Source organism: Solea solea, chromosome 4, assembly GCF_958295425.1.
Source record: "Solea solea chromosome 4, fSolSol10.1, whole genome shotgun sequence".
In the NCBI taxonomy this organism is placed as follows: Eukaryota; Metazoa; Chordata; class Actinopteri; order Pleuronectiformes; family Soleidae; genus Solea; species Solea solea.
This window is the reverse complement of record NC_081137.1, coordinates 25,037,374-25,050,015: the sequence shown is the minus strand read 5'-3', so window position 1 is coordinate 25,050,015 and position 12,642 is coordinate 25,037,374. Positions and strand designations below refer to the sequence as shown.

Genomic DNA, 12,642 nt, shown 5'->3' with positions numbered 1-12,642 from the left:
ATTTGTCGGGAAAAAGTAAACAAACGTCTTTGTTGTGTGTGGACGCCTTTTTGCTGCTGCTGCTGCTGCTGCTGCTGCTGCTGCTGCTGCTGCTGACACACACACACACACACACACACACACACATCTAACCTGGAAATCAATAGTTCATTCTTTAGTCTGCACTGTTCAACCTGCAACTCCCAGGACTGAGTGTATACATATATATAACACTGCAACACTGAGAGAAAGAAGAAGAAGAAGAAGAAGAAGAAGAAGATAGTGATGCTGCTGAGCGCTGATCTGGCCCAGTTATTCACAGATGATGGTCAGGAAAAGGAAAATCGTTTAAAAATAAGAACTCCAGCACATTTTTAGTGTCAGAAATATAACATGAGAGCTCAGTATGTTGGTTTTGATGATTGTTCCAGTAGAACAGATCAAATCTTCTTCACACCAAATGGTTGTTTGTCCTCTGGAGAACTTCAGGAGCCTCCTGTCGCTTCTCTGACATCATCGTATTAATATGACATCATTGTATTAATATGACATCATTGTATTAGACCCGCCTCTAGAAAACCCAGAACACAGAAAATAAAAATCTTGGCAAATCGTCGGATGCACTCCACAGAATTTCAAATGGCTGCCTGAGGCCAAAGCTTTCTTTTACAAGGTTTGTTTTTTTATCGCATGTGACAAAGACATGAATGCATTTACAGCAACGTCACATGCAGCTGTGTGAAGGAAATCCAACACACATGTACAGTATCACAATCATTCGATTTTCTATTTTCTTGCCTTTACTATAAACACTCCTGAAATGGACAAGTGTTCTGCAAAATCACTGCTTCAGCACACTGTGTGCAGTGTGTGTGCAGTGTGTGTGCAGTGTGTGTGCAGTGTAATTACACAGGCAGCTCTATATGCTCGGGATTATTGAAGAATTTTCAAGACAATTCAGAATTGAAACACTCGTTTTTGTGAAGGGAGAACTCTTGATCCAGTGGGTGGAAAACGACACGACTGACATCACGACTGACATCACGACTGACATCAGGTCAAACCAATATATCAAAAATAAGCCTCATGCTTCACATTAGCGTCATCATCAAAGTGGAAATGTGATGAGAATGCTGGGAAAATACAAACACATGTATACACAGGATAATGGTCTGCTGCTGCTTATAGTTCACCTAATCCACCTTCTTCTTCTTCTTCTTCTTCAGTCTGTGTGAATGAGCCGCTGCAGAAGCAGCATGTTAGTGAGTGTAGAAATGAAAAGTGCTGCTTTACTGGTGTTTGATGGTTCACGTGATCAGCTCATTCAAATGAAGAAGCTTGTTAAACTGCTGAAATGCCTCACTACATTTATATTCATGCAATTATGTAAGTAAGTATGCTACAGACATCTGTGCTAATTTACCTCCAGGTCACCCTTTCATCACCAAAGTCACCGACACATGATGATGATGATGATGATGATGATGATGACGATGCTCTGTGCTCAATTTTCACCACTTCTGTCTGTAAACATATGGACAGTTTAATTATCAGTTAACCTCATGATTGTTCTGGCACATTCATTACACGTGCGTGTGTGAGAGAGTGATGTTCTCCTGACATGTCATTATGTAGCCACAGTGCAGAGTAGAACATACTTTCCATTCATTTATGACTGAACATATCCCAGGAATTGTTTCTTTCCCACATAACAAAGGCAGGAGGACAGACTCAGACTCTCAGACTATATTCTCAGACTCTCAGTCTCTCAGACTCAGTCTCTCAGACTCTCATACTCTCAGATTCAGACTCTCAGACTCTCAGACTCAGACTCTCAGACACTGACTCTCAGTCTCTCTGACTCAGACTCTCAGACTCAGACTCTGAGTCTCTCAGACTCAGTCTCTCAGACTAGATTCTCTGACTCTCAGTCTCTCAGACTCAGATTCTCAGTCTCTCAGTCTCTCAGACTCTCTTGGAGCTGGCTAAGGTTTGCAGAAGTTATATTTAACATGTGATGTCTAAGCTTCATAAGCAGAGGCTTTATATAAACTTTGGGCATAGTAAATGCAGATTAGGCAGAACAGGAGTGAGACCTGGAGGATAAAGCAGATGAATGGATGGATGTGATATACTGTAAATGCAACCTTGAGTTTAAATGTCTCTATTCCATTACCCACATGAGAAAGTGTTTGAAGATAGTATTTGATTAATGGATGAACGACAGTGTTCTAAAATAAACTTTAATATTTAACCAAACGTAAAACACGCACTTTTTTCTCTTGACCTTCACGTCAGGTGAAGCCGTCCAGGATTAGGAGCGTGTCCCAAAGGGTCCCGAGGATAATCCAGGATAAGGGTTCAGACTTAATCTCGTGCCCTGGGACCGAGGCTTAAGAAAACATATCACAGTTCATAACATGGCGACTTGACCCCAAACACACTTTAACCTCTTAGCACTGGACTTTATAAAGTCTGTGGATTGTATCTGGAGAAGCTGGGATCAGGCAGACGTGAGTTCAGAGGTTTAATCTGACGTACAAATTACTATTAACGTGTTATCAATATGTAGAGACTGACGTGAATATACAGAGAAATATTGAAACATTGCTCTTTCTTTTCTACTGTGGCTTCATTTCCTCGCAGTCTTAAATCCATTAAATGCAAATGCAGCAGACTTTAACTGAACAGGAAATGTTGCAGAGGTGGAGGCAGGTGTTCTTCCCACAGCGACTTCTTCATTTCACATTTCCACCCACGAAAAACTCAAATCCAGTGCAGCTCGTACTTATTGTTCTATTAATTAAAGCTTTGGGAAAACGAGTCTTTAGAAACAGTCATGTCAATTGTTAGAGTTTATTACAACGATCTTTGACCGGTGAGTCTGACCCCGACTGTTCCTCCACAGTCACGTGGACAGATAGGCTCCGCCTCCTTCACAATATCTTACATTATCTGCTGCATAGAGAATTGAACAACACGTGCCATGGTCATTTAGTCAGACAGAGAGCTGCTGTTATTATGAAAAGGTCTGAAAGTGAGGAACTGTCGCACTCTCACAGCTGACTTTGCTGTGCAGGATTATTGGAATCTGGTTTTGATCATGTGACTGTGTCGCGGTCTCAGGCTGGTTCTAGTTGTGATCATACAGCTGTATCAGGATTTCTGAACACCTTTGAGAGCAATTAAAACATGTCTCAGTGTCCAGCAGCAGATACACATCAGCTGATCCTCTTATCGTGTTTCAAGCACAAAGAAGAAAACAATGAGCAACTGACGCTGAAAAATCACTGGAGCGCTGAAGCTTTGTTCACATCAGATCCAGCAGACGACTCCATCACACTCAATTATTTTTCATAACCCTTTAGAAAATTGTTTTACGTGATATCACTCAACCGCTGATTCATCCTATTTGATATTACTATTTTATATTTGCATTTATTCATATAATGAGTGGAATTAAACAGAGTGAGCACATCATTGTGGTCTGAGTTAAAATCCCAGAGCTTATTTACTGGAACTCAGCTCCTCTTTGATCTGACAACAAATCTCTTTTCTATCTCGTGGTCACGACTGAAACCCGGGGTTACGCCGCTTTTCACCCGCTCGTCCATGACTGTGAAACCTGTTAGAGTTTGATATCAGACGGTTTTTCAATCTAGTCTGAAGACACATTTTTATTTACCAACTCTTCGGTCACACTTGTTACCTCCACATCAGAGTTTGTTTGTTACACAATGATGGAACTTTCTCAGTGCTTTCGCTATTCTTTGAATGTGTATTTGTTCAGTCTGTGTTTCTCTCATATTAAATGACACCATAATAATATGTGATTATTAATTGTTGGTGATATCAGAGTGAGATGAGTTGTTTTTCTCTCTGAGCATTAATTCACAAATACAAAAAGAGTGTCATTCTTTGTGAAACTACGGTGACTACGCCACCGTAGTTTCTTGATGCATGTGGAAATTGGAGGATTGAGCAGAGGAGTTGCATTGTTACCTTTAGATGTGACTAATTCTTACATTCTGGACTTTGTGTCTCTAACATCTCTACCAGCACACTTTTCTCAGCAGTTGTAGTGACGGTGGTGATTTTCAAACCTAAACACCAACAGGCTCAAAGGGATTTCATCTTTTTTCAGGTTCTATTTTTATCTCTTTAATGTAACATACTGTTACAACACCTGAGGGTAGATGAATACATGATTTTGATGAGACCTCTACAAAGATGCAATTAGAGGCTTTTTACAACACCTATTACTAACACAGTGACAGTGAAACAGTTTTGACAGCAATGTTCTGTTACTGATCTCATTCAATGAGAGAGTAAAAACACCTCAGTATGTTAGTGATTCCTTTGCTTCACTATTCACACACATGATGTCAATGTTCATGAAACACACATCACATTATATTCTCTTTAATAATTCTGGTTCATGTTCTCATGCCTGGTTCATGTTCTCATGCCTGGTTCATGTTCTCATGTCTGGTTGTTCTCATGCGTGGTTCATGTTCTCATGCCTGGTTCATGTTCTCATGCCTGGTTCATGTTCTCATGCGTGGTTCATGTTCTGGTTCATGTTCTCATGCCTGGTTCATGTTCTCATGCGTGGTTCATGTTCTCATGCCTGGTTCATGTTCTCATGCGTGGTTCATGTTCTCATGCGTGGTTCATGTTCTAATGCCTGGTTCATGTTCTCATGCGTGGTTCATGTTCTCATGCCTGGTTCATGTTCTCATGCCTGGTTCATGTTCTCATGCGTGGTTCATGTTCTCATGCCTGGTTCATGTTCTCATGCGTGGTTCATGTTCTCATGCGTGGTTCATGTTCTCATGCGTGGTTCATGTTCTCATGCCTGGTTCATGTTCTCATGCGTGGTTCATGTTCTCATGCGTGGTTCATGTTCTCGCAGCTACCACACCGTGCTTCTTTGACCTCTGGTCACGTAGCAGGCTGATAGCTCATTAGCATGCAAACAGACACGGTTCGTGCTAAGCTACGTTTAACAGAATGGGAAGTAGAAGCCACTCTGCCAGTTTCACTCAGATATGCGACAGGTTATTTCATGATTAGTCATGGTCTCTCATGACTCACCCAGCAAACACTGACTGCTGGAGAGGGAGTTCAATCTGCTGCCAATGTCACAGCGACTAACACAGTTAGGAGAAATATCCAGAACCCTATAATGCACACTTCACTCACTGTGTCCACCAGGGATTTAAAACACAGTTAGTGTGTGAGGCTGCATGCTACAGGAAGCTATCTGACATCGTGTGTGTGTGTGTGTGAGTGGAACTTTCATGCCTTTCATCAGTTTGGATGGTTTTATTCATAAGTTCACGCTCTCTGTTCTTGTTTGTGTGATAGAACTTCTCTAAGAATTAAGAATACAGTGTCAAGAGATGACCTGTGTGTGTGTGTGTGTGTGTGTGTGTGTGTGTGTGTGTGTGTGCATGCGTGCGTGCAAGTGTTCACACTGCATCAACTTCAGCTTAAACACAACTTTATCCCCAACATTAACCATAATAACCACAACACACATCTGCATTCTTTATATGAATGTCTACTGTCATGTGACTGTCATAGATAGATAGATAGATAGATAGATAGATTTATTATATTTAAACAGCTGCACAGTTCAGGTCATTCTCTTCTGTGGTGGAACAGATTCACCTGCTCATTCTCTGCTCAGTTTGATGTGAACAATAATGCTGACATATATTATGATGAAATACCTTGTGGGGCTGTTTCTTCAGTAATTGTCTGTGTGTTTAATGCAGAGCAGCGAATGCTGAAGCTAACGTGAAACAACAGAGCTGAAACTCACAAAAACCTTGAGAGGCTCCTGTGTTGTGCAAAAAAAAGTGCAAGCAAAAGCATTTTCATAATAAGATTCTGCATTTGAGGCTACTGGCTCAGAGATGTCCTAGAAAAGTTTGAGAACAATACTCACACTTTCCTTGCAGAGATTATATGAATGAACATTTGAGAACTCAGTAACTGGTTTATGACGCAGTTTTACCAGGGTTAGGTTTTTGTTGTTGTTTGTAAGTCCTTGTATTTCCTGATCATCTGTCGACAAATATCTCTCCATCTCCATCCATTTAGCAGTGAATCCATCCATGCATCATAAGCAAAGGCATTTGTAGATGATACAAAAGAACCTTGTATGAAAAGAGGGAACAAATATATCATGCAACTTCAGTTTTGTTCTCAAACAAAAGTTGTGTAAAAAAGAAGAGTCATAAATCCAGCTTCATCCCTGTGTGTGTCAGATGTTGACTGAAAGGAAAGCCTCTTTTCCACCATCACAAGGAAATAAAACTGAAATATTCCCTTTAAAAACCTGCGAGGACGGCTGTAAATCAGCTGGGACGAGCTTTGGCACGATGACTGATTTTAAACACCATCGGCAGCTCGAGACAAAGATAAGAGCTGATCCAGAAGCTGCGTCTGCAGCATGAACACAGTGGACCTGTTTGTATAATTACAGGCAATTTCTTAAAGAGAATGTTTAGAAATAATAATCATGTAAAAGCTATTTATTTTAATAATGCGCTTTTACAATTGATTCTTTACTAGCAGTTGAAGTAGCAGCAATCATAATATGCCAGCAGGTGAAGGAACAGGAGCACGTGTAATTACAGCAGTAAATGGTTTAAGTGAGGTCTGAGGTTTGGCCGAGAGTGCTGTGGATTATCTACACATGCAAGTGAATAATGTTCACGTTAATGACAGTTATTAGCTCGTATCTACACGCGCGAGTGAATAATGTTCACGTTAATGACAGTTATTAGCTCGTATCTACACGCGCGAGTGAATAATGTTCACGTTAATGACAGTTATTAGCTCGTATCTACACACGCGAGTGAATAATGTTCACGTTGATGACAGTTATTAGCTCGTATCTACACGCGCGAGTGAATAATGTTCACGTTAATGACAGTTATTAGCTCGTATCTACACGCGCGAGTGAATAATGTTCACGTTGATGACAGTTATTAGCTTGTATCTACACGCGCGAGTGAATAATGTTCACGTTAATGACAGTTATTAGCTCGTATCTACACGCGCGAGTGAATAATGTTCACGTTGATGACAGTTATTAGCTTGTATCTACACGCGCGAGTGAATAATGTTCACGTTAATGACAGTTATTAGCTCGTATCTACACATGCGAGTGAATAATGTTCACGTTAATGACAGTTATTAGCTCGTATCTACACGCGCGAGTGAATAATGTTCACGTTAATGACAGTTATTAGCTCGTATCTACACGTGCGAGTGAATAATGTTCACGTTAATGACAGTTATTAGCTCGTATCTACACGCGCGAGTGAATAATGTTCACGTTAATGACAGTTATTAGCTCGTATCTACACGCGCGAGTGAATAATGTTCACGTTAATGACAGTTATTAGCTCGTATCTACACAGACAAGTCTCTCTGTGTCTCACTGTGTCTCTATGTCCTCTCTGTGTCTGTGTCTCTGTGTCCTCTCTGTCCTCTCTGTGTCCTATCTGTGTCTCTGTCCTGTCTGTGTCCTCTCTGTGTCTCTGTGTCCTCTCTGTGTATCTGTGTCTCTGTCCTCTCTGTGTCCTGTCTGTGTATCTGTGTCTCTGTGTCCTCTCTGTGTATCTGTGTCTCTGTCCTGTCTGTGTCCTCTCTGTGTATCTGTGTCTCTGTGAGGTGGAGTTCACTTCAAACCCAGACCACGCAGCAGCTCAGTCCATATGAATGGTGCAGCCTATGCTGGCTGCTGGTGTGGGGGTTCCCTGTCCTCACTGCAGGGGCTGTGAGGGAGAAGAAAGGTTACATTCAGTTTACATCATAAAGGCGACACACACACGCACGCACACACACGCATGCACACATACGCACGCACACACACACACACACACACACACAGAGGTCTTCACATTCAGAGTGAGGCTCACTTTGGCTTCATTTTTGTCTTTGTCTCTCTCTCTCGCTCTCTCACACACACACACACACACAGAAGCTTCTGGAAACCTTGATTAAAATGAGAGGTTATCTGAGACACTGTTGTCTCATCTCCTCTGACCTCTGACCTCTGAGCTGCTGCTTTTTCATATGCAGTTTCTGAACCGTGCCACGCTCAGTGTCACTGAAACTTTATTATTTATTTATTCTGATGTTCAGTTTGAACTTTTACAGGCGTCACATGCACATGCATCAACATTATAACCAGTTAAGATTGGATTTATAGAAAGACAGTTTCTGGTCTGTCGCTGAGCTCTGTGAGAGCTTTCTTTAAAATACATCATTTCTGTTTACACATGCAACAATAGTGCACATTTACTTCCTACAGGAATAAGGTTAAATCTAACACATCAAATAAGAGCAATAGTGGAGATTCAGTTCCACCTTTAGCTGCGTTTAAAGGTGCAGTTCTCAGTGTTATTCTGCCTCTGTGTAAAGTGTTTGTCTCGTCACTTTTCAGTCGTACTTCACGCTGTGCAATGTTACTGTTGCCTCTATAATAATAATAATAATAATAATCTATACCAGAGGTGATAGACATCATCAGTGGGTGAACTCATTAGTTTCAATGTAACAGACTTTAGTTTATATTAAAAAGTTCTGCACTACAGTTGTAATTCTCTGTTGTAGCAAAGCACCAGGCTCATTTACTATAATTGAGAATTCATAATGAAACATGATAGTATTTAATACCATAAAGTGTTTTTTATTACAAATAAATGAAACCTTGGATTAATACTTTAATGATATAGAGCATTATAAAGACACTGTGGCATCACTGATGATACAATTCAACTTAGGCTGGATTTCTATGCTTGAGGTCACTGAAGTCTGAGCAGCTGAAACTGTCTGTGCTCTAATAAACTGGACTAATCCTTCACTTCCCCCGTCCACTTCTGTAACCTATTAAAACTCACGCGCCATAGAAAATGACCATTAGCGGATTAGTTTATGGAAACAGCTGCAGAGCAGGCAGCGTCTTACAGCTGCAGCGTTCTCCACAGATATGACAGTAAAAGTCGTGTAATTGTAGGACTCAAAACCCCTATTTAAAGTTTGTTTGATCTTAATTATGGTGTTTTAATGGTTATCACTGTTGCCTCACAGCAACAAGGTCACCGGTTCAAATCTGGCTTTGATCCAGGCCCTCTCTGTGTGGAGTTTACTGTTCTGCACCCTGCAGTGACCCTGCAGTGTCCCTGCAGTGACCTGGTGACCCTGCAGTGACCCTGCAGTGACCCTGCAGTGACCTGGTGACCTGTCCGAACTGTCCACGCATTGGTTTAATGGCGGAAGTGTGAAGCTCTGTCCGTGGTCCTGATTAGAAGTGTTATATAAATGATGAGGTCATTTGGCCTCATATTAGCGCTCATGTTTGATTGAACACTTTACTACAGAAATACAAAGACACACACAAAAACACACAATTACACAGTTCAGTCCACCCAGCACCACTAATGTCATTATTGTGTGTGTGAGATGGATGATGATGTCAGGTCTTTTTATTTGATGCAAACACACTCTCTGTTAACTTTTACTTACCCCCCCCCCCCCCCACACACACACACACACACACACACACACACACAAACTCTCCATTTCCTGGCTGTTTGTGAGTCTCTATTTTCTCTCTATTCTATCCTCACTCTCTGGTCATTGCACAACAAAGCAGACGAGTCTCTGCGTGCTCAGCAAAAAGGAAACCTTTACATTTTCTTTTGTGCTCCCAATTCATTTTGATAGATTGTTGTGTGACTGAATAATAAACAGATGGTGTCAGCTGATCCTGTCCCTTACACGCCAACATTCAAGTGGATGCAGATCCTTTCATGTCATTCTCTGGTCCTTCTGTCTTCAGTGCGCAGTTTAGATTCACCTTTTATCTGCTTGTGTCTTCCGTCACATCCCATAAATGATTTACAGTAAGATGTAAAGTTACATCATTTGCATTATGAAGCCCATGATTGTGGATCTATTGACTAAACATATGTGATGGTGACATGACGGCCGATGGAGGCTGTTTGGATGAGAGAGGTTTGAGTTGATTTATGTTTGACGCCTGAAGGAGGATCATACGTCTTCACACTGACAGAAATGAAACCATGAGAGTCACTTCACATCAGGACGTCTCACATTGTTACCGCTGTCAGGAGGACAAGCGTGTGTTGGTCTTCTTTACTTTCCTGTGGGCGACAACATTATGAATTCAATACAGTGTTTGCTGACACTCCAAAAACTAAATTATTGTCAAGAGCAGTCACACATTCTGGGCTTCTCTATTGTGCACTTGAAAACAAACATGAATATGTAAAGACACACACACACACACAGTGTTGCTGGACCAGGACCAGGACCAGGACCAGGACTGGCTTCGTATTCTTAAAGCTGACATAGACTGCACTGTGTTGTAGTGAGAGAAAAACACTTTAATGCTTTTCACTCATAAAGTTAATCTGGAGCCAATAAAAAAGCATGAAAATGGCAAAGAAACAGCGGTAAAACATGAGCAACACAACAACAACACAACCTTTAACTTCTCATCTCTATAATCACGTTTGTCTTGATAAACATGTTGATGTGGATCAAAGTGTCCAGACCATAATAGACTAAACACAGACTTCATACAGACACAGAGGATTCACCGCTGCATGTTTCTGTAAAAGAATTAGAAGAAATAAAACGACATCATCGTACAGTGAGTTAGAGTCATAATGTAACGCTGCTTCAATTGTGTTTAAACCTGTTATTCACAACATTACATTTGTTAACACGCTAAATAAGTGTTATTACATCACAAGTATGACCTCATGCAAAGATCATTCCATAACCCGACCAATAAGAAGCAGGTGTTAGACACAACTGTCACGATTGTGTGTGTGTGAGCAGCGGAACTCAAAGTTGGACTTTTATTAACGAGGAAGTAAGAATGAGATGTTGGTGTTGATCCACACGTGGATGCTGATGAAGATGGGAGAGTGCAGTGATGCTGTCAGAGGTTTGTGCTCTCTGAGTGCTTTCTCCTCTTTCATTTAATGGTAGAATAATGTAGAATAATGAGATTGTTGCCTTATTACAGAGAGGAGGCGTGAAGCAGCTGTGGCAAAGCTTTGACACTTGATCAGTGTTTGACCTGCAGATTTCTGACATTTCTCATCCACAATACCATACATGACATCAATAATAGAACAAGTATATTAACTCATTATTTACTAGAATATTGCAGTAATTATTTCTCCACTGGGTCAAAAGTCAACTTAACCCCAGAATTTAATAACAAATGATATAATGAAAAATCCTTATTTTACATGAAATTGAAGGATTTAAACTGCTAATGAAAATGATTGTATCTTGTTTCCTTTGCACAGAAATATAACAAACACTGAGTCCAACTGTACATTTGTATAGAATCATTAAAAAAGAGAGAAGTGAATCCATCCATCAATCTCATCTCAATCTAAAGCAGTTGGAAAAGGTTCAAGCCTCCATCCCAGTTTGAAGTCATGGCAACAGCAAATCATTTACACATTTAATGTTAATATAACTGTCACAAAGTGTTCTGCTGATGTTTTTCAGGCTCATTATTAAAAATAGAGTGATTAGAGGGAAGAGGAACAACCTCAGCCAAGTGTAATGGTCTCTAACAATCTAACAGTCGACTGCATTCTAAGAGTTATTTTCATTTTAAAGCCCAAACTGTACGATGACGACACCAAACTTGTTAAAAAAAAGTGATAAATCTTGTTAAATCGGAGTGTGTGAGTAAATCTGTCCGCTGTAAAACCACTGACCTTTTTATGGAGTCCTAATCAACGTGACCTCCTGTAGCTGTCATGAGTTTACAGTTGTTATCAGCTGTTCAAACAAATCAGAAAAGCTTGTGTTTTATAAAGAATTGAAAACCCTGTTCTGCGGCTGCTTTGATATTTCTTATTCTTATCCGCTCCTTTACTTTGCACCATGTAAAGCAGGTTTATTTTAGGTGTTTGCACTTTGAGCCTAATGAAATCAAGCAAACATCACAACTGCAGGCCATGCCTGTTAGACCATGTTCGCATTATGAGTAATTAATGTGAAAGTGCTATGATTAATCTTGCTACTTTGCCTCCTGGGGCGAGTCTGTGCATGTCTGTGAAAAATCTTCTCTCAGAACAAACAGTGCACATTGAAGTGGATTTAAGTCTTTGTTCACATTGTTGTTCACATTGTTGTTCACATCATCTCACATCATGTCATTGGCAAGTTTACACAATGTTCTTGTGTTGTTTGTATATTATACATTATTCCATACATGCAGCAGTAACGGGATTATGTAAATGCATAGAAATCTGCCAAACTGTTCTCAGACTATGGAAAAGGTTTTAAAAGAAATGTTAAAACACAAATCAATTGGACTGAAAATTTAAAACAAATAATAGATAAAGATTTTCCCCATTTTCAAAATCCAAGAGAGGAAGAAAAAGTCTCATCAAATTCATATTAGATGTTTATTCCACGAGGTGTGTCTGTGTGAGCAGGAACAGCTATGATGCCAAACTTATTAGGTAACCAAGGACGACACAAGGTTGCAGCCTCCTCCTCCTCATGTGGACCAGATAGCACGGCTTTCATCATGTTAAACAACCCTCGAGCACATACACTGATTAATGCAGGACTTTC

At 40.4% G+C, this 12,642-nt stretch overlaps 1 protein-coding gene across 6 annotated transcripts in view; it reads left to right on the top strand.

Moving 5' to 3' along the window:
- Nucleotides 1–12,642, top strand: part of LOC131457901 (neurexin-2-like) — an 80,653-nt gene that overhangs the window by 45,199 nt on the left and 22,812 nt on the right. The window lies entirely within an intron of this gene.